The sequence below is a fragment of the Vombatus ursinus genome, unplaced genomic scaffold (genome assembly GCF_900497805.2).
Source record: "Vombatus ursinus unplaced genomic scaffold, bare-nosed wombat genome assembly UNPS02014826.1, whole genome shotgun sequence".
Classification (NCBI taxonomy): Eukaryota; Metazoa; Chordata; class Mammalia; order Diprotodontia; family Vombatidae; genus Vombatus; species Vombatus ursinus.
The window spans coordinates 12,654,004-12,676,679 of record NW_020954604.1 but is presented as its reverse complement, the minus strand read 5'-3'; the positions used below and the strand labels follow the sequence as shown (position 1 = coordinate 12,676,679).

General features: G+C 41.7%; 2 pseudogenes; one reads left to right on the top strand and one right to left on the bottom strand.

Moving 5' to 3' along the window:
* Positions 1-12,473: 12,473 nt before the first annotated feature.
* Positions 12,474-20,150, bottom strand: LOC114025096 (annotated as a pseudogene).
* A 652-nt stretch (positions 20,151-20,802) lies between these two features.
* On the top strand, positions 20,803-22,300 carry LOC114025120 (annotated as a pseudogene).
* Positions 22,301-22,676: the final 376 nt, after the last annotated feature.

The window sequence follows — 22,676 nt, the reverse complement described above, 5'->3', positions numbered from 1 at the left end:
GTACACTTAAATCCCTTTTCCTTTTCCTTTCATCTCTTTGAGATACAGACCCGGTATTGCTGGGTCAAATGGCATATACAGTTTTATAGCCCTTTGGGAATGCTTTCTAGAATAGTTGGATCAGTTTACCACTCCACCAACATTATATTAGAGTCCCAATTTTTCCAAATCCCCTTCAATATTAGTAATTTTCCTTTTCTGTCATATTAGCCAATCTGATAGGTATAACATGGTACTCGGAGTTTGTTTTTTTAAATTTGCATTTCTCTAATTATTAGTGATTTAGAGCAGCTTTTCATGTTACTACAGATAACTTCTATTTCTACTTCTGAAAATTGCCTGTTCATATCCTTTGACCATTTATCAATTGAGAAATGACTTGTATTTTTATAAATGTGATGAAGTTCTCTACATATTTGAGAAATGAGGCCATTATCAGAAAAACTTGCTATAATTTTTTTCACAGTTTCCTACTTTTCTTCTAACCTTGGCTGCATTCTATTGGTTTTGTTTATGCTAGAACTTTAATCTAATGAAATAAAAGTTATCCATTTTACATCTTATAAAGCTGTGTTTTTGTCATAAATTCCTCCCTTATCCATAGATTTGACAGGTAAACTATTTCATGCTCCCCTAATTTGCTTATGATATCACCCTTTATGTCTAAATCATTTACCCATTTTGACCTTACTTTGGCATACAGTGTGAGATATTGCTTTATACCTAGTTTCTGTGAAACTTGTGTTGTCAAACACTAGATTGCAATAGAATCTCAATTACAACTATAATACAAGAATACAAATACACAATTTATAACTTTGTATCATGTACCAAATCTCTGATACTCATCTACCATTCCATTTATTAATCAGTGGTTTTTGTTGGACATTTTGCAATGTAGTTAGAGATCTGGTACTGCTAGGCCACCTTCCTTCACAGTTTTTGCCCATTGATTCCTTTGATATTCTTGACCTCTTGTTCTTCCACATAAATTTTGGTATAATTTTTTCTAACTCTATGAAACTATTTTTAATAATTTGATTGGTATGATACTGAATAACTAAATTAGTTTATGTAGAATTGTCAGTTTTATTGTATTGGCTCAGCTTGCCCATGAGCAATTAATATTTCTTCAATTGTTTAGAGGTGACTTTATTTGTGCGAAAAGTGTTTTGTAATTGTCTTCATATAGTTCCTGGGTTTATTTTGGCAGATTGGCTCCCAAACATTTTCTATTGTCTACAGTTATTCTAAATGGAATTTTTCTTTCTACATCTTGTGCTGGACTTTGTTGGTAACATAAAGAAATGCTGAATATTTCTGTGGGTTTTTTATATCCTAATACTGAGCTGACATTAATTATTTCAACTAATTTTTTTTAGTTGCTTCTCTAGGATTCTCTAAGGATACCATCATATCAACTACAAAGAGGGATAATTTTGTTTCTTCATTGCCTATTCTAATTCTTTCAATTTCCTTTTCTTCTCTTACTCCTATAGCTAGCATGCCTAGGGCAATATTTAATTATAGTGATGATAATGGGCATCCTTGCTTAACTCCAATCTTATTAGGAAGAAGTCCAACTGCTTGCTGATGGTTTTCGATAGATATTACTCATCTTTTTAAAAGAAAGTTCCATTTACTTCTGTACTTTCCAATGTTTTAATAGGAATGAGTGCTAGATTTTGTCTAACACCTTTTCTGCAGCTATTGAGATAATGATATCATTTTTGTTGTTTTTGTTACTGACATGGTCAATTGTGGTGGGTATAAATTCCACCTGGTCATAGGTGCCATAGTTCCCAACTGCCACCTTGGTGTCACAGACATCTCCTGCTGACCTCCTCAGTTACTTTGGGCTAGTAAATTGTTTTACCTCAAGTTTTTGTTGCTTCTACTGCTCCAGAATTTTATTTGAGGTATTATTTTAAAGTTGTTTAGAGGGGAATTTGGGAGGGTTCAGATAAGTTCCTGCCTTTACTCCGCCATCTTGGCTCCTGAGGGCTCAATGTCTTTTCATGACCTGTCCTCACAAAGTTCACTACTGAATATGGCATGTGGGCTAGAGAAGTGGATATGCTGCAAGATCGGGTGGCTCATTTACTACTCAGGAGTAGCTTTTCACCTGGCACAGCATCTCAAGTGGGTTGGTTATTCACTGGACACTCATCTGGGCTATTCTGCTGTTTACCTGGGCCTGCTCCTAGATAGAAAAATAGTCTCCACAACTTCTCATTTTAGGATCAGCTGAGGCCCACAGTGAGTGTAGTGTCATGCTCTTTCAAAAAGGGGAAAGACCTCTAACCTAGGATTGACAGATAAATCTTCATGGTTTTCTCAGCTGACCTCTGAGGATTTTTCCACTCCCTGAGACTAGGTGCTGTGCAAAGATGCATAGTCTCTCCTTTTCCTTGACTATCCTTCCTGGGTAAGGGTTGGGTCTCCTCAGTGACAGACAGCATTTTTACTAATAAATGTTTCTTGACTGATTAAATGACTTGTGATGACCACAAAGTATGTTTCCTAAATCATCATCTCTGTAGGATTTAACCATTTGCCTAATCCCCACCAACCAATTATGAGCTTCAGGTGTTCCTAGTTTTTTAAATTTTAAGTTTCTTCTCTTGGTCTTATGCAAATGAACCCCTTGTAAACAAGAGACCAAGGTGTTCTATGACCTGGGGTAAGTCTGCTGTCTTTGTTCCTTTTCTGACTTTACCTATCAATTACTCAAAGCCTCCTATCATATCTATCTTTGACCCTTTTCACTGCAAGTTGTCCAGAATCTGAAAGAAGCATGCACACATCAATAACTGATCTGGGAATCCTACTGAGGTCCTCTGACAGTGAAGCTCTTGTTCTTTGAACTTTGCTTTTTCCTGAATCTTAGCCCATCATTTGAGAGTGATTGTAAACTCCAGTCTTAATCAACTTGGTAAAAGCAAAAATATTTACATAGTCATCACTTTTCCAGTCCTGCTATCAACTGCAAATAAATCTTACATGCACTTCCTATTGTATTCTCATCCTTCGCTAAAGGCCAGTGAGAATAGATGCTAACATTTGTTGAAATGTGAACTGTGAACTGTGAAATGTGAAAAGCATAGCTTTAAAATGTTGTTATTGATCATGGGAAATTGGCTTTGGCAATCAGAAAATGAGAAGTAGTTTGAAATCTAGAAGTATGAACATGTGAGGATCCATTATTTCTCCCTCCCAAGTCCCAGGGCATTGTGGTATTTGTTTTTATAGTAGCAGCCAGACCATCATTTCCAACACTGGCATTTGATTAAGGCTCCAGGGAATTAGGCTGTATGAATAGAGGCAAGAGTTTCCAGTACAGTAAAAATCACTTGTCAACAAAGATAAAAACAAGGGAGGAAGAGGCAGCTTGCTCCTTTGGGTTAAGGTTATCTTGGGGCCATGCCTCAAGAAAAGAGATAGAGGAACATCCAGGCATAGACTGAAGTGAGTTTTGGAAGGAATGTTTTTTTTAAAATCATTTTTGAAGTGCTTTGAACAATCTGAAACAAAACTAATGGCACTTAACTCTGGAATAGTGTGGTTAATGAAATCTCTAGGTAGCCACCAGATGGTGCTATCCAGGAAGATTGGCCAGATAGGTGGAGTGGCAGGCAGGTGACAAGCATTCATTAAGATCTTATAGCATGACAGGAATTGTACTCAGTTTTTAGGGTATTAAAACATGCACAAAGTTGATAAAGAATGTAAAATCTCTCCGTTAAGGAGCTTACATTCTAAAGGGCAAAGACAACAGAAAAAATGAACTGAAAAGGGAGGGGGTAGTTGTGGGGAGTCTGGTGGAGAACAATGTGGATGAAGGGCAATCAATGACCTCATCTCTATCATACTTTGGCTATGACTTCATGTTGCCCCATTTTCTGTGTCAGGAGGAGATGGGTTTCTCACAGCTCCAGGTAGCTAGTCCGCCCATTACACTTCTATCACATACCCTCCCTTGAAATGCATCCTCAGTCTTCCCTCCTCAAATCACTGAATCTTATGCTCTGCCAATGTCCCACTTCTCAGGACAGCAATCTCAGAGACTCCATTCTAGGTCATGGAATCCAACTCTTTTTTATGCATTTCTCTGTGTTGAAGAGGAACATACATCCTATTGCTCCATCAGCATGAGACATTTTGCAGTGCCTTTGCTTGAATACTATGCCTAAAACATATATTGAAAAAGTCATCATGAGGAAAGGTAAGTATCTAAGAACAAGCATTAAGGGCTTATTATTTGCCAGGCAGCCATTATGGCAGGGACATAAAGAAGACAAAAGGAAGATAGTTTCACATCTTGAGGAGCTTACATCCTAATGCAGATGAAAATAAATAAAATAGGGAGAAAGAGGTACTTAGATATGGGAATGGTGGCAAAATCCTGAGTCAGCAGCAGAGGATGGAGTGAAATGAAACATAACTAGCCTAGGCCCATGTTCTAAATGGAGACCCCAAAAGGACCTCACCAATGGAAGGAGGAGGCTAACATGGCAGAAGGATATTTCAGGAGCAAAAGTCCCAGACCATGAGGGAAGTCCCAAGGTGAAAGGGCCACTGAGGCAAGGTGTAAAACTCCTTAGAGGCAGACTCCAGCCAGGAGGGGAATGCAGAAAACAGGAATGCTGGGAGAATGAACTTGGACTTCCCCTCCCTCCCTCTTTCCTCACACCCAATCAGTTCTATCACTTTAATGTCACCGAATCATTCCATCTTCTCTATTTCTATTGCTGCCACCCTAGTACTAGCCCACCTCACCAATCACATGTACTACTAGAATAGAAGTAAAAAAATTCTATGAAGGCCAGATCATGGAAAGTCAACCAGCATTTACTGTGTACCTAACATATGCCATGCAGTGTGAGAAGAATAGGAAATACAAAGAAAGACAAAAACAGCCTGCCCTCAAGAAGCTCATAATCTAATGAGAGAGACAACATGCAAACAACTGTGCACAGACAAGATATATACAGGAAAATTGGTAATAATCTCAGAGCAAAGGCACAAAAATGAATAAGGCCTTAGAAAGGTTTCTTGCAGAAAGTGGGACTTTAGCTGAGGCTTGAAGTAAGCTAGGAAAGTCAGGAAGTAGAGATGAAAAAGACTATTCCAGGAATGGTGGACAACCAGTGAAAACATTGGGAGTTGGGAGATAGAGTGTCATATAAGAAAAGAAGCAAGGAGTCCAATTTCACTGGATTGCAGAGTTCATGGGAGTAAAAACATGGAAATTGAATTCTCCCCCGCCCCAAATAGGCACTGTCTCTGCCTTCTTCCTTTTAATTAGGTTGGCTAAAAGATAGTAATTTTGTCTTTACAACATTGACTTTTAGTTTTATTAATTAGAACTCATCTCTTACTCTAATTTTGAAGATATCTTCTTGATATTTATTTTGGATTTATTTGGTGACTTTTTAAATGCTAAAATACATATTTGGTTAATCCTCTATTTTTTAAGTTTATATTTTTAAGGAAATCATATTTCTTCTGAGGACTACTTTAGCTGAATTTGGAAATTTTGATATGTTGTCTCATTATCAGTCTTTCATGTAATTATTATTTTCATGACTTGTTCTTTGATGCACTCATTATTTAGGATTTCATTGTGAAGTCTTCATTTAGGTGTCTATCTTTTGTTTCTTTCCCCCTGAATTGGTGATTCTTCTTATGATGCTATGACTGGCAAAGGATGTGGTTAGTATTTCTGCATTTTGATATTTATTTGTCATTTCTCTATGCCAAAAATACATGGTCAATTTTTGCAAAAGGATCATGTGATGCTGAATTCTTCAGAGCCACCAGTCAGTTTAAGGCCATGGAGGACTCCATGGGGGCTCTCACATGAGAGGTGCTGATACATGCTTCAAAGAATTGTAGATTGTGTGATATTTACATGACAGTAGTGCTGTCTCTCTCTCCTCTTTGACCTTTCTTCTCTCCAAAATATTACCCTGAGCTTTTTCTTTATCTTTGTCCCTTCCCTTTCCCCTCCAATCTCCTGCTCCCACCTCTCATAACTACCTCCATTTCTCCAACCAGCCATCTACACCAACCTTCATGCCATTCTCCACATTATCCCACTTTTCTGTACTCTGGAATATTTTTGTCATCTTACAGTGACCATCTGCCTTTAAAGCAGGGCCAGGATAGAAGAAGATTGAGGTGGGGAGATCTATTACACCAACTTGCACAAGCCTCACTTGGGAGATGTCCCCAGCTCCGATACACAGGGTGAGAAGGCCAACATCTCCATAGACAATGGGGCCACACTGAGAAAGCTCTGGATCTTACAACAGGAGAGCTAGGTTACAGTCCTGGATCTTCCACTGACTTGCTCAAGAAATCTTGGGAAATTATTCTTCTGTGAAACTCTTACTTCTTCTTATGCAAAATAAGGAAGTTGGGGCAATGGATTAAAGGCTCTTTTAGGTCCCTTTCAGCTCTGACCTACCTAAATTCTAAGGCTTGACTGGAAATCACAATCTCACGTTCCCCCTACACCTGCATTCCCCTTCCACAGTGCCAATGCAGATGAATTGACCGGCCTTTATACTACCATATACCATGCGTTTTAATCTCCCACTTCCAAACTGAGTGCTTCTCCCCATGCACAGAATGCCTTCCATGAAGGAAAGGACATCATTTGAACAAAAAACTGGCTCCCACAGCATCTGGCAGGGTTCTGTACACTCTGCCTACTTCTCTCATCCAATCTCACACTCACGCCAACACTCTCATAGCCAAACACAGTAGAAAGTCACTTCTTCTTCCTCACATATTTTTTAGTGTCCCAGATCATTCAGTGGCACTCAAAGGCTGTGTCTTGTATTTTACTTGGTATGTCCAAATTTTATGAAACTTACTCCTGAAATCATGTGTACCTATAATGTTGCCAACAACTTAAATATTCTGCATGTCCCAATTCCTCACAGCAAGGAGACATATCTCAAGTGGGGTTTGAGAACCATTAACTCACAACCTCTCCTCTGTCCTTTTTCTCTTATGAAGTTCATAGCTTCATAAGCAAGAGACAACTCTCAACTCAAGGACATTATGGTATTTACTTCAGGTGCCCCCAAAAACAAAGGACCTTCTTTCTTCTAGGTCCCAGTGAAGACAAAGAAAGGGAGATTAATTGTGGAATGGCTGGTTTTTTTGAGCAGATTATAATATAAGAATAGAAAAGAATATTATTGTTCCAAAAGAAATAATAAAGGGATAGATTCAGAGAAGTCTGGCAAGACATATCAAGTGATGCAGAGTGAAGGAAGCAGAACCAGGACAACAATTTATACAATGACTATAATGATGTAAAGGAAAACAACCTTGAAAGACCCAAGAACTCGTACCAATGTGTAACTCCTTCTTTGAAAGTCTATTTGATGGAGGGTATAGATACTGTTACTGTCTCTCAAATTTTAAGAACCAGAAAGAGCTCAAATAGAAAATTGAGAAATAATTTTGCTGGCAGTTTAAAAAGTCAGTTGAGAAAATGGACTGATGGAAACGAAGCATTTCTTCCAAGAAAGTCAGGAAGAAAATATCTACTTTATTGGCCAACCATGAGTATCCAGGAAGATTCTGTGGAGAAGAAAGGAAGCAGGTGAGAAGTTCCTTATTGGAACTCTCTTAATAATGGTACAATAAAGAGACTTTCTTTTTTTTTATGGTAATTATTTATTTATTTTTTGTGTTCAACATTTACTTCCACAAGATTTTGAGTTCCAAATTTTCACCCCATCTCACTCCTCCCCTCCGCCCCAAGGTAGCATGCATTCTAAATACCCCTTCCCCTAGTCTACCTTCCCTTCTATCTCTCCCCCCCTTTCTCCTATCCCCTTCCCCTTCAATTTTCCTGTAGGGAAGTATGGATTTCTATATCCCATTTCCTGTATTTCTTATTTCCCAGTTGGGTGTGAAAACATTTTTTTTTAAAAACGTGTGTTTTTAAAACTTTGGGTTCCAAATTTTCTCCCTTCCTGCCTCCTCACCTACCCTCATTGAAAAGGCAAGCAACTCAATATAGGTTATACATGTGCAGTTATGCAAAACACTTCCATAGTAGACAGGTCGTGAAAAACTAACTCTATTTCCCTTAATCCTATCCTGCCCCTCCCATTTATTCTATTCTTTCTTTTGACCCTGTCCCTCCTCAGAAGTATTTGCTTCTGATTACTCCCTTTCCCAATCTGCCCTGCTCTCTATCATTCCCCTACTCTCTTGTCCCCTTCCCCCCTATTTTCCTGTAAGGTAAGACAGATTTCCACACCCAATTAAGTGTGTATGTTATTCCCTCCTTAAGTCAAATCCTATGAGAGTAAGATTCACTCATTCCCTCTCACCTTCCCCCTTTTCCCCTCCATTGTAAGAGCCTTTTCTTTTCTTTTTTTTTTGTAGGATAATTTACCCCATTTTACCTCTCCCTTTCTCCTTCTCCTAGTATATTCCTCTCTTAATTTTATTCTCCAGATATGACCCCTTCACTTTCAACTCATCCTGTGCCCTCTATCTATCTATATCTATATATATGTACACATAATTTTTTCCCCTCCAACTACCCTAATACTGACACAGTTCTCATGAGTTACAAATATCATCTTTCCATGCAGGAATGTAAACAGTTCAACCTTAATAAGTTTCTTATGACTTTCTCTTTCCTGTTTACCTCTTCATGTTCCACTCTAGTCTTGTATTTGAAAATCAAATTTTCTATTCAACTCTGGTCTTTTACCAAGATGGCGAGGGAAAGCAGTGACTGTCTTGAGCTCTCTTCCAAAGCCCTCCAAATACCTAAAAAAATGTCTCTAAACAAATTCTAAAGCAGCAGAACCCACAAAAAGATAACCCACAAATTTCCAGCCAAAGACAGCCTGGATGGTTGATAAGAAACTTTCTAATATGAATTCTGTGAGGAATCTGAGCAGTTAGGAAGTACAATGTTTTGGAAAGGCTGTTTTCTGTCACTACTGAAGAGACGACAGGGAAAAAGGACTAATCCTGTAGAGAACTATGAAAAAGATGTTTTAGGAGACTGGAATCTTTACATGGAGTGGGATGAATGATTTGAGACTGTATTTCTAGACATGGAAAAAAGAGTTATGTGCTGATATATTAAAGATTTGACCTGGCTTATGACATTAGTCATGGCCAAAATGCTGTAAGTAGAGCTGTATGATTTTAGGCTTATTATGAATTCAAATTATTAAATTACATATGCATATATTCAACAATTTAAATACTTATTTAAATATTGAAAAGCAAGTGTGATTATTTAAAAGAAAATTTCTCTAATCCATTAAATTCTTAGCATTTAATGAACTGGAGTAGGGTCATAAGCTAAATACTTAGTAACAGACTGCAAGCTTAATAAGCAGAAACCAATTATCACAGTTTAGCAATAGATTGCTGTTGGGCTCTGGAAGATAAAATAAACATAGAGTAATAAATAAAGCCTCAGGTTGAAAAGTGGTAGTGTACAAGTGAATCAGACCCCAGATCCCAGAATCCATTGGTACAAGTTGGGGCATTGCTGTCTCTTTAACCTGTTAAAAAAACTATGCACTATCACGATTTGAGAAGATAGATAATGCATCATCTTCCCCCACCTCCAGCCTAGAGGTACAGATTGAGATAGATGGCCTCAGACCACACCAATATATCAATTTATTTTTTTCTTGCCCATTTTTATTTGTTTTGAAGGTAAGCTTTTTGTGTTTGAGAGAGAGAGAGAGAGAGAGAGAGAGAGAGAGAGTGTGTATTGGGGGAAAGGAGATAAAAAGTTCAGTTGCAAAGAAAGAGAAAAAAGAGAAAAAGGAAGAAAGAAAGAAAAAGAAAGAAAGATATGAAAGAAGGAAGGAAGGATGGAAAAGAATGAATGAAGAAAGGAAGGAAGGAAGGAAAAAAGTAAGGAATAAAGGGAAGGAGGGAGAGAGGAAGAGAGAGAGAAAGAGAGACAGAAAAGGGCTTCAGTAAAACATTTGAAAAAATATGTAGCAGTTAGCAGAAGTTCAGAATGAAACAGAGAAGCGGAGCAGTTTTGTTACTATTGTGTTAGTTTTATAAACATTGTGCTATGTACGAAGTGCCATCCTCTGTGTATAGTCTGGTAGACCTGATTCAAGATAGAACCACCAAACCATAGGGTCCTTCCCACAAAGTTCTGCTGGCTAAAAATAAAATGTGTCAACAACCACATAGGGACATGTCAATTCTCTCTGTGCACAGATTTCTTTGTTCCTTTCTGGTGTGGCAGCTAGCTTACCACACCATCCTTCATATGGAAATCATGTACCTGGAAGAGGAAGGAAAACAGAGGAAGGGAAATTTTATCAATATCCCTTTTCATATACCCCTGCAGGTCTCCTAATAGCATAAATTTGGTGAAGATCTTGGACACTACCATCTTACATGGAAGGAAAGCAGAAAAGAATTCACTAATTGTCACTAATAAATGACTTCCTTTTCTAACAAAGTTGTTCCTCATGATCATGGACAACAGCCATAGAATAAATGGAGCTGCTTTTTCACAACTATGGCTAGGCCCAGAAGTGTTGATCAAATAAGTGTTAGAGTAGGATACTCAAAATAATCAAGCCAATTTAGAAGACATTAAATTAAAAAGCTTTTGAATAAAAAATATCAATACACTAGAATAAGAGAAACTGCAAATTGGGTAAAATTCTGCATCAAATAACACTGACAAAGGTCTGATATCCAAGATTTATACACAATTCAAACAAATGTCAAAGACCAAGACTAAAATCATCCAATAGACAAGTGGTCAAAAGATCTGAGTAAACTTCTCCAAAGAATAGCAAGTTATTAACAACCATAACAGATTGTTTCAACCAACCAAGAATTAGGGTTTATTTCAGATTTTATCTCACACTCACAAACTTAGTATATATGACAAAGATGGAAATGATGTTAGCTAGACTCCAGGATGACAGCCACATTGGTACCACTCTCAGTAGAGTTGTGAATTGGTCCACCCATTACGGAAAACAAATTGAATAAAAATCAGAACTACAGTTTTTAAGCATTTTATTCCCTGTTGAATATATACACCCAAACAGACCACAAACAGAAAGGTTGTCTCAGAAACCAAATATTTACAGTAATTTCTTTTTGTGATAGCAAAGAACTGAAAAAAATTGGGTACTCATCAATTTGGGAATACCTAAACATATTGAAGACCACATGTATATTGGAATATTAATATGATGAAAGAAATGAGAGATATGGGGAATTTGGAGGAAAATGGGAGCATTTACATGAATTGATGCAGAACTAGGAAAACAATAGAGATGCGGACTATAGCAATGAAAACACAGAGCATTAAAATGGAACAAGTCTCAGGGTAACCCCAAAGACCAAGTTTGGCCATAGAGAAGAATATGCACCTATTTCTTCTTGTTGAAGAGATGCGGGACTGTGAATGTTTAATACTGCATAGGTTGTCAAACACAGTGGATGAATCCATGGCTGGTTTTATATAACTGGGTTTTTTTTTTTTTATCTTTGATACAATTGAAGCCTCACTGGGTAGAGGAAGTTGGAAGGGGTTGTATTCATGAATAAAAAGGAGTATATCAATAAAACTTTAATTGAAAAGAGGGTGATATTGAGGCACACCATGGATGTGTGTGTTTCTGTGTGTGTGTGTGTGTGTGTGTGTGTGTGTGTTTGTTTTGGTTGTAGCATATTGCTAATTTGAAAGAACTGAGGGGGAGAATGAGCATAAAGGATATCATCAGAGATGTGTGACCAAAAAAGGAAGTGAGGCTATCATGCAGGCACTGTAAGGGATGATCAGTGGACAGCCTATAGCATTCAGTGCCACCCACATGACATCAAGCCATTTAGAGGAAGGCTTAGCAGCACGCTGGGTAGACCTCTATCAAGGATTTATAGGAGGACAAGGACAAAAGTCACATAGGATGGCAAGGCTTGGAGGAGCTGTGTGTGATCTGCATCTTTGGAAGGATTAACCACATGGACACCACAGATGCATGGGAATATGGAAGTTTCTTCCCTCTCCCCACTTCTGCTATTTCCTTGTTGCCCAGCACCAGGGGAATCTTCCCCTTCTGTTGTGCTGGAGACAAGACTCCAGGGATGAAAATGTCCAAAATGTGCATGCAGCAACATGCATGTCTGTGAGGGTGAATCACAGACCTCTCCCCTCACCAGCCAAGACCCTGTGTGGGCAGCTGGTCAAATACAACAGGAGACATGCAGTGGGAGGAAGTACACAGACAGTGCAGACAGAGGCAGGGAAGGAGCTACTCCAGGGAAGGGCTCAGCAATGCTAACCTTCTGGTACAGGCAGGTGGCTTCCTTGTTTGGGAGAGATGCTGCAGGCAGAAGTACCAGCTCCAGGGGACACAAAGCCTCAGGGGTCAGATGGACATTATCAGAAGACAGTGGCGAATCACTTGCTGGGCCCTGAGTCCATAAGCAGCATCACTTCTTCCCCCCTTGATGTCCAAGGTTTTACTTAGCTTCAAAACCTATTGAGAAAAGGTTGTTGTTGTCAGAACCCAGCCCCACCTGGGTAGAGGAAGTTACCTGTTGGTTGTTGGCCTTGATTTCCTGGGAGATAGGACAGATAGAAATATTCACACAAACCCTGGTGAATCACACAATAGCCTGGTGAATCCATGATCCATGAAAGGGAAGAGAGTACAGTGTCTGAGCAAAGTGGAATAAGAAGCTCCCTCTATGCTTCTGGGTATGTGTGGGCTCTCATAGCTGGGATGCAACATGTCTCAAAGAGCTCCCTTTGTGAAAATGGGTTCTCCAAAACCTTTTGAGGCCTGAGATCTGGCCTCTTGAGCTCCCTTTTTAAAGTCAAGGTGATGAAGAGCTACAGTCAGAGGCAGAGGACTTCATCATCCTGCACCAGATTCAGAGCTCCAGTCAAATGCAGTCCCCCACCTCCTCCCTTGGAAAGAACAAGTGGGGCTCAGGGCCATCTCATGAGTTTCTCACCTTTCTGACTCCTAAGGTGAACAGCGAGGCCAACCCCAAGGAAGATCAGCCCTAGCACAAGGCCCCCAACTTCAATCAGCATCTTTCTCTGTTCAGAGCTGGACGGTGCTTCTAGGGAGGAGACACACCAAGAATCACAATTTTCCCTCTAGGAGCCATCTTGGTGTGGTAAGCAGCCAAGTCTGAAAGCCTGAGTAGTTGGTTAAAGGGAAGGAGGAAGGAAAACCTAGTTGCCCTATGCTAGGGGAAAGGAGGATACGGGTGATTACCGAGTTCCCAAAGGATGCTAGCTTTAAGCCTGGGACCACTAAGAATGCCAAGGTCTTTGGTCCCCATAGTCTGCAGCCCAGCACTGCAAGCAGGGAGTTGCACTGAGGGAAAGCACAAGAAATTGTTGAGGAGGAGAGAGGGCAAGAGGAGACTAGAACTAGAGGCTGCCATGTCCTGAGGAATGTTGGGTCTGAAGGATCAGGAGCTGCTTCTCACCCCAGACCACAATGACAGGGTTCTGAAGGCTGGACTGCTCCACTTGACAAGTGTAGACACGTCTATTCTTGGGGGTCATTTCCAGCATCACCAGGATCTGGTAGGTCCAGGCTCCATTGCTAATCAGGCCTGTGGACACAATCCCAGCTGTCTCCTCCTGCCCATTCAGGAACCACCTGACCTCAATGTCCCCAGGATAGAAACCAGTAACAAAACAGACAAGCTGGTTTAGGTATCCTAGGGTAGCAGTCTTTGATGCATACACAGTCACTTGGGGCTCAACTAGAAGAAAAAATAAAGATCCTGAGTGAGAGAGCCAGAGCAGACCTTCCTAGTCCAAGGCCCCACTTCTGTCACCTCTCCTTTCCCTTTCCCTTGCCCTGCCTTTCCCTCTCCTCTCATCTCCCCTCACTCTGCCCTCCCCTCTCTCTTCACACTCCACTCATTGCTTGCTTCACCCTCACTTCTCCTCACATATCTCCTCCTGTCCTTTCCTCATCTCAGCCTCCTTCCCTCCCCTCCCTCTCCTCCTCTTTCTTTCCCCTTATTCCCTCCCCTTTCCTTTCCAATCCTTTCCTTTCTCCATTCCTCTTCCCCTCTCCCCTTTCTCCTCCCCTCTTGTCACTCCTACTCACTCGTCTTCTGCATCCAGGACTCCAACAACCTGTAGTTGTCCCTGCACACGGTCCCACGCTTGTTCCAGGGCCTCCAACAGGCTGTTCATTAGCTCTGCGATGGGCTGCTCCAGTTTTGTCAAGGCCACGAACTCCCCCACATCGCTGTTTAAGCACTGGATCTCCTGGCAGTTGTAGATGAGTCTCCCCACAAACCGCACGTGCTCAATCCCATTGACAAAGTGACACTCAGCCTTCATCTGCTCCATAAAGTGCTCTGCGGAGGCCCCAGAGACGGGTCAGCCCTGTCTGGCAGCAGTCACCCTCAAATCCTGGCTCAGCATGGGGGTAAAAAGTGGCTACACCTGCTCCCCTCTTCTAAGAATCAGGCTGATATTTGTGCAGATGCCCAGCTCTACCATTCTGAGCCCCCACCCCTAGCCCCAGCTTGGAGGCAATTTCGTTGACTAGAATGCCAGCCTTCTGATTCCCAGGCAGTTATTCCTTTTGTTGCATCCACAGCTGACTTTTAAGGTATTAATTCCCTACCCCTCCCTCTGGGGCATGTCTCCACCTAACCAACCCAGCACAAACACTGCAAGGAAATTATACCCAAAGTCCAGCCTAAATCCTCCTCCCTGCTCTCTGAACCCTCTTTATTCAGGATGCCTTTACAGAATCCTTGTATCCCCACAGCAACTGGGCTCTTCTGTCTATTTTCTTCTTAATTCAGATTCTAGACTATTGCATTTGCTTCTTAATGGGTCTCCCGCACCCCCCCAAGTCTCTCTTTACTCTAACCCATTCCCTTCCCAATGGCCAAAATGATTTTCCTTTAGTCCAGGCCTGACCATGCCACTCCCTTGTTCAATAAACTCCAGTGTCTCCCTCTTACCTCTGGGATAAAATGTAGAATTCTCTTCTGCTTGGCTTATCAAGGCCTTCCCAAAGTGACCTCCCCTTATTTCTGCCCTCTTCAAGTCCAGTCAAATTCCAGGGCCCTCTTATTGCACCTCCTACCCAATACTCCATCTCTCCTATCTCCATGCCTTTGCGCTGGCTATCTCCCAGGTTTCGAATGCCTTCCTTCTTCATCACTGTCTCCTAGAATCCTTTCCTTCAACACTCAGCTCACATTCTACCTTCTACATTAAGCATTTCCTGCCAGTATCTTCCATCCAAAAACTACCTTTCATTTTCTTTGAATATGTAAATATGTGTGTGTGTTTGTGTGTGTGTGCGGGTACATATAATGGGTATGTATATATATGTGTATATGTGTGTGTGTGTACATATAATGGGTGTATATATATATGTGTATGTGTGTGTGTGTGTGTGTTTGTGTGTGTGTATTGTTTCCCATGAGAGAAAGTAAGTGTCTTGAGAGCAGGGACTCCTCTGTGTTTTTTTTTCTTTGTCTATTTGTTTGCTTTGTTTTCCCAGTGCACTGTATTCCCAGTGCATGTCACACAATAGGCACTAAATAAATGCTTGTAAACTGATCATATGCTTGCCACCTTCTGTGCTCATCCTCTCAGACATGGAATTCCCTCTTTCTTATCTCTACTCATCACAATACTACGTGTCTTTCTAGGCTCAGCTCAAATGTCACCACCTCCCTTAAACCTTTCATAACCACTCCACCTAAAAGAATCCTAGTTATATGGTCTCTCCTCACTCTAATCCAATCCAGGTACATCAGTTCCTAAAGGAAAGGTGAACATGTCACTTTCTACCACCACCACCCTGCCAGCTCAATGACCTCTGGTGGTCCCTGTTGGCTCTAGAAACAAATTATCACTCTCTGTTGAGCATTTCAGATACTTTATTCCCAGACTCTGGCCTCCCCTTCCAAACTCCTTTTCATATACTCTACAGTGGAGGTGTCGAGTGCGACCCACAGGCCTCAAGTGACAGACACCACTCCTGTGTGGCCCAAACCAGATTAAAATGTAATTGGGAAATATTGAATGAAATAAATAAAAACACAATGCAAATAGATAATATCAATATGTGTGACTCACATGGGGCCATTATTTATGGTTTAGTGGCCCTTTTTCCTATTTGGGTTTGACACCACTGTTCTGTACTTCAGCCAAATGACCTTCTGCCAGTTCCTCATATGCAGTACTCCAGCTCTCATCTTCAGGCCTGTGTGCCCCATGCCTGGAATGCCCTCAATCCTCACCTGCTTAGGAGAATTCCTAGTTTCTTCTGAGGCTCTGCTCTAACACCAGCTTCTACATGAAACTCTTTCTTTGGGTCTCAGCTACTCTGGTGCCTTTCCCCCACAACTACTTGGTATTTATTTTTGCGCATTTTGTATATACACACATATAGATATAGATATAGATATGTCTCTCTCTCTCTCTCTCTCTCGCCACACACGCACACACACACACACACACACGTTACATACATACACATATACACACACCCGTATAGTCTGATAGCATGTTAACTCCTGGAATAACAACAAAAGTTTCATTATTGTCTTTGTATTCTCAATGCCTAGAAAAGTCCCAAGTACATTGCTGGTGCTTAATCAATGCTTATTTCTTCATTAATTGATAGAATGTTAGGACTAGAAAAGGTCTTGGCAATCATTCCATCTAACTCCACCCTTTCTCTGCCACCACTACTACACATACACCATTTCACAATTTTCGAAAGTGAAGTCCAATGCTGTGCCCAAGGACATAGGAAAAGGCATTCACCAAACATAAGGCCACTATCTGCATTCCTGCAGCCCTGGTCGTTTATGCATTGTTCATGGCATGTACCACATTCAGCCTTTGTGCTCAGCCTTATGGCTATCAGCTTGATTACAAGCTCCTAGGGGCAAAGGCAACTCCCTGGACTTTTTAATGATCCCCACAGGCCCTGCCTCAGTGACTCTCATGTAGAAAATCCTCAGTGATTACTGCTTGAGTAAGTGAAGAAGGCATCTAGGTGTTCTAGGGGGTAGAACACTGGACCTGGAATCAGGAAGACTTGAGTTCAAATTCAGCCCCAGACACTAGCTAGCTATGTGACCCTGTGCAAGTCACTTAATTTCTGTCTTCCTCAGTTTCTTTACCTATAAACCTCCCACAGTTTTATTGACAATGAGATATTTGTAAAAAAAAATCACTTTGCAAACTTTCAAAGCACCACAAAAATGTGAAGTAATATAGTGAAGAAACACCTACTGATCTTGGCCCAGTTCAGATCCTACCTGCTCCTTCCTTGCCCATCCTGTGCCATAGGAATATCCCTCTGCTTTCCCCTCTTGCTGTACTTCTCTTCTGTACAATACACAGTTAGGGAAGAACTTGGATTGCTAGCCACATTTTCTCTTATGTTGGGGTGTTTCTGATACTTTGCATTCCCTGTGTTCCCAAGCACGGGGCTGAGCAGAGAACAGTTACTTCATCAACATTTCTACTTCGGATGACTGGTTACCTTGGAGCACTGCCTCTTCATTCCACTAATGGCTGCCCCTAGGCTTCTCTGAGTCTCTGGAACTGTCTAAGCAGCCATGCTGAGGCTGAGATCCCACTGCTCAGGTTCCCTTGTTCAGGACCTGACCGTTAGACCCCAGGCAGCTCCCTGTCTCAGGCTCAGCCCCTGGCAATGGGAGTCACATAGGACACTCTACCCAGAGGGTTGTACTGATGCAAGCATCAAGAAGTTGAAGGGTTTTCTAAATACATCATGGATGAGAGATCCAAGACAGATGTGTGAGGGATTGTCTGATGTTGGATACGTGCCACGTGGAGGTTGTGGCAAGTTGGGGCAGGGACAAGATATTAGGAAGTAACCGGAGCTTACGCTCCCGCGGCAGGGGGCTGTGCCATGTGGAGTTGTGGTGAACTGGGGTAGGAACAGGATAGGGGGAAGTAGCCGGAGCATGTGCTCCTGAGGCAGGGGGCTGTGCCACGTGGGAGTGGGACGACAGAGAGCGAGCTCCCTTTGTCTAGACCTCTCCCTAGGTGCAGTGCTAACCCCAGATGCCTCCTTCCAGTATCCGGGCCTTCCTTTGTCACGTCCTCTCCCTTGGTGCAGTGCTAACCCCAGACATCCCCTTCCGGTATCTGATCCTATAATCATTCACTGGTGGGCGGGCTGAGGAGGAGGGGCTAGGAAGGTATATAGGGGCGGTAGGGGTCGGAGCTCGCTCTCTCTTGCTCTTGCTCTTGCTTTCCTGCTTGGCCTTGCTGTGATGGCCTCTGAATAAAGTTCGAGTGTTTGCACCTCCTGATCGGCTCGTCTCTGTGTTTATCTGGGTGGGCTCTGAAGACTGGTAAGTATGACCTTGGCAGCCTGCTCCTGTTAGAAGGAGAGTGCACGGCACAACTAGCACACAGATGATCGACCTGATGAGGGAAGTGGTAGCCAGGCTGGGGGCCAGGATGGGCTCTAAGGGAGATGCTGGGGAGAGCATGAAAGGGCCTTTGATCTGATCACTACCTGCAAACCTTGCTCTGGTTGGTAGGGTTTCTGTCATAGCCCAGAAGACTCCCTTTTGAGGATGGAAGATTTTTGACAATGTGACCCCAACCTACTTTTCCAGTTTCATTATATACATTTTCCCCCTCAATGAATGTTATAATCTCACCAAATAAGTTTTTTTCACTGTCCCTACACCACGTTCTATCACTCATATCCATGTTTTCACATTGGTTGTTCCCTATGACTGCGATGCACTCCCTTCTCATCTCTACCTCTTAGATTCCCTGGCTTCCTTTAGGACAAAGATCTAGCACCACTGTCTAGATGAAGTCTTTTATGAACCCTTGACATGCTAGTGCCTTCAAGAGAAGGCTTGTACCTAAATTAGTTTGTACTTATGTTTAATTTATTCTGTGTAGAGTTCTATTTGTACAAGTTGTCTCCTCTGAGAGCCTCTAAGCCCCTTGAGGGCAGGAACTAGTTTGGGTCTTTTCCCTTCCTATCTCCAGCACCAAGTGTAGTGCCAGATACATGAGAGGAACTTAATAAATGCTTATTGATTGGGTGATTGGTGTTGTCTTCATGCAAGAAGTCTTATGATCCAGATCCTGGATTCTGGGAGCAATAGCAAGGAGACAGATGATAGCAGTCACTGATTTGGGTGAAGATCTGTCAGTGACAACAGGAAATAATCCCTGACTGGAACAGAGAAGTGGAGATTCATGGATATTGAACCTGGAATATTTCTTCAGCCCATTGACAAAGGATATGAAGATAAAAGAAATCACATCCTGGCTCAGCCCCCTTGGTCTCTCTAGTTCATAGTTGACCTCTGACCTGCCTCAGGGGGATGCATAGGAAAATGCTGCCATTACCATGTTAACCTAAGGGCTAGGGATGGATCCCAAATACCTTGGCTTCACATAAGGCTTTCAGATCCTCCCATTCTTCCAGGGATGGGTAAGCAAAATAAAAAAGCTCTTCCCTTATAAACACCAAAGGTGAAATCAGTTCAGCAAATTTGGCCATCTATGGAAAGGTATTTAAGAAAGTTTAGGTGAGAATTTGATAGGGACAGTAAAGACCCAGAGCCCCTGAGAATGGATGCATTTAGAGACTTAGGGACTGAGAAAGGGAGGGAAAGTAAGAGTTTACTTGGAATGTGGGTTAAAGGGAGGAGGAGGGGCAGCTAGGTGGCACAGTGGATGGAGTTCTGGCCTTGGAGTCAATAGGACCTGAGTTCAAAACTGGCTTCAGACACTTGACACTTACTAGCTGTGTGATCCTGGGCAAGTCACTTAACCCTGACTGCTTCACCAAAAAGGGGGAAAAACAGTAAAAAGGGAGGAGGGGAGCACAGGAATAGGATGATGGGACTTCAGAGACCAGTTTCTTCCACTTTCCCATCCCTCCAAGTGTCAGCCTGCTCCCAGCCCTTCTTTGGTCTGAGCCACGTGGAGAGGAGCATTTCTCTTATTTCTCCACCTATCCTGTCTGGGGAACTACTGCTCTGTACTTACCTGGGCTTTCTCTGCCTGCAGCCACTAGGGAATTCAGCAGCAGCAGGGTCATCATCAGAACTTTTGTCCACACACACAGCATCCTGGGGACAGGGAACGGACAAGGAACACAAAGGAATGGCAGTCAAGGTGGTCCCCAGCTCTTAGAAACTGCTCCTAGAACTTCTAGAATAAGAACTTAAGTGCTCTCTTGTGTGCTCCAGGATTGAGCAGTCTCAGAGATGGGAGAACCAATCTGGATCAGGATTGAACTACATTATCAGTTCCTAGGCACGGATTTCATTTGAAGATTCTCTTCCAATACTTTGATTTTCCTGAGGGAAAAAAGAGAACAATATTCCTAGAATGTCATGGGTACCAAGGACCTCAGAAGTTACCTCTTCCCTGGACTATGGCAATAGTCTCCTCCTTGGTCTCCTTGCCTCCAGTCTCTCTCTCTTCTTGAATCCATAATGCACAAAAGTGATTAAATGATATTGCAGAAGAATAATAAACTTGCCTGTAGCATTCCCTTGCTCAAAAACCTTAAGTAGCTCCCTATTGTCCCTAGAATTAAATACTAAGTCTTCTGTTTAGCATTTGAAGTCCTTCATAATTTAACCCTAGCCAGGGACATCTCCAGCATTTTGGCACCTTCCTCTTCTTTCTTAAAAATATAATCAGCAGATTTTTTGCAATGGGTTTGTTGCCAGAACACAGGTGTTGTGCAAACCATTGCTAAACATCCACTAAAAATGGGCAAGGAAAAGACTCACATTAACATTTTTTTCACTGTACATGTAGATTCTGGCAAGTCCACCACTGCTGGTCACCTCATCTGCAAATGTGGTGGAATTGCTGAGAAAACCACTGAAGAGTTTGAGAAGGAGGCTGCTGACATGGGAAAGGACTCCTTCAAATATGCCTGGGTCTTGGATAAGCTGAAGGCTGAATGTGAATGTGCTGTCACTAGTGATATCTTCCTGTGGAAATTTGAAACCAGCAAGTACTATGTGACCATTATTGATGCTCCAGGACACAGAGACTTTATCAAGAACATGATTACAAGCACATCTCAGGCTGATTGTGCTGTCCTGATTGTTGTTGCTGGTTTTGGTGAATTTGAAGCTGGTATCTCAAAGAATGTGCAGACCGGTAAGCATGCCCTTGTGGCCTACACACTAGTGTAAAACAACCGATTATTGGTGTAAAGAAAATGGATTCCATCAAGCCCTGCTCTCCCCCTGCCCCACCCTTATAGTCATGATAGATATGAGGAAATTGTCAAGGAAGTCAGTACCTATATTAAGAAAATTGCCTACAACCCTGACAGAGTAGCTTTTATGCCAGTTTCAGGTTGGAATAGTGACAACATGCTGGAGCCAAGCTCCAATATGCCTTGGTTCAAGGGGTGAAAAGTCACTCATAAGAATGGCAATGCTAATGGAACTACACTGCTTGAAGTTTTAGATTGCATTCCACCACCAACTTGTCTAACTGACAAGCCCCTTCATCTGCAAGATGTCTACAAGATTGACAGTATTGGTATTATACCTGTTGGCAGAGTGGAAGCTGGAGTTCTAAAACCAGGCATGGTGGCCACCTTTGCCACAGTCAATTTCATAACTGAAGTAAAGTCTGTTGAAATGCACCATGAAGCTTTGAGTGAGGTTCTGTCAGGGGATAACATTGGTTTCAATGTCAAGAACGTGTCTGTCAAAGATGTCGTGGTAAAGTGGCCAGTGATAGCAAGAATGACCTGCCTATGGAAGCAGCTGGCTTCACTGCACAGGTCATTATCCTGAACCATCCAGGACAAATCAGTGCTGGCTATGCATATGTTCTGGATTGTCCCACTGCTCACATTGCTTGCAAGTTTGCTGAACTGAAGGAGAAGATTGATCATTGTTCTGGTAAGAAGCTAGAAGACAATCCTAAATTCCTAAAATCTGGTTATGCTGCCATCATTGACATGGTTCTAGGCAAGCCTATGTGTGTGGATAGCTTCTCTGATTATCCTCCTCTAGGTAAGTATTTAACAGTTTCTTGTTATCTTAGTACATAAAATCTGATGGGTAACTATGCAGCCAACTGGATAGGAACTAATGAATCTTATTTCCCAATGCAGGTCATTTTGCTGTCCGTGAAATGAGGCAGGCTGTTGCAGTTGGTGTCATCAAGGCAGTTGATAAGAAGGCTGCCAGAGCTGCCAAGTTCATAAAATCTACCCAGAAGGTCCAGAAAGCTAAATGAATATTTTGTACAATACCTGCTACTCCTAGTCTTAATCAGTGGTGGAAGAACTGTTTGTCTCAATTGGCCATCTAAGTTTAATAGTAAAAGACTGGTTAATGATTACAATGTCTTGTAAAAGCTTCAGGAGGAAAGGAATATTTTTGTGCACCATTTGTTTCATAGCAATTTTGTTATTAGTTTTTAAAATCAGTAATTTTTAAATGGAAACATCTTGATCAAAAATCTGTCATAGAATTTTGAGACCATTAAAAGAATTTAACGAAAAACCAGTGTGTTCTTTGAGTCAACCATTATTAAAATTCAATAGGGGTGGAAATCATTTAAAGTAACCAGGCACAAATAATTCTGTTGGCCACAGAATCTTTGCTAAAAT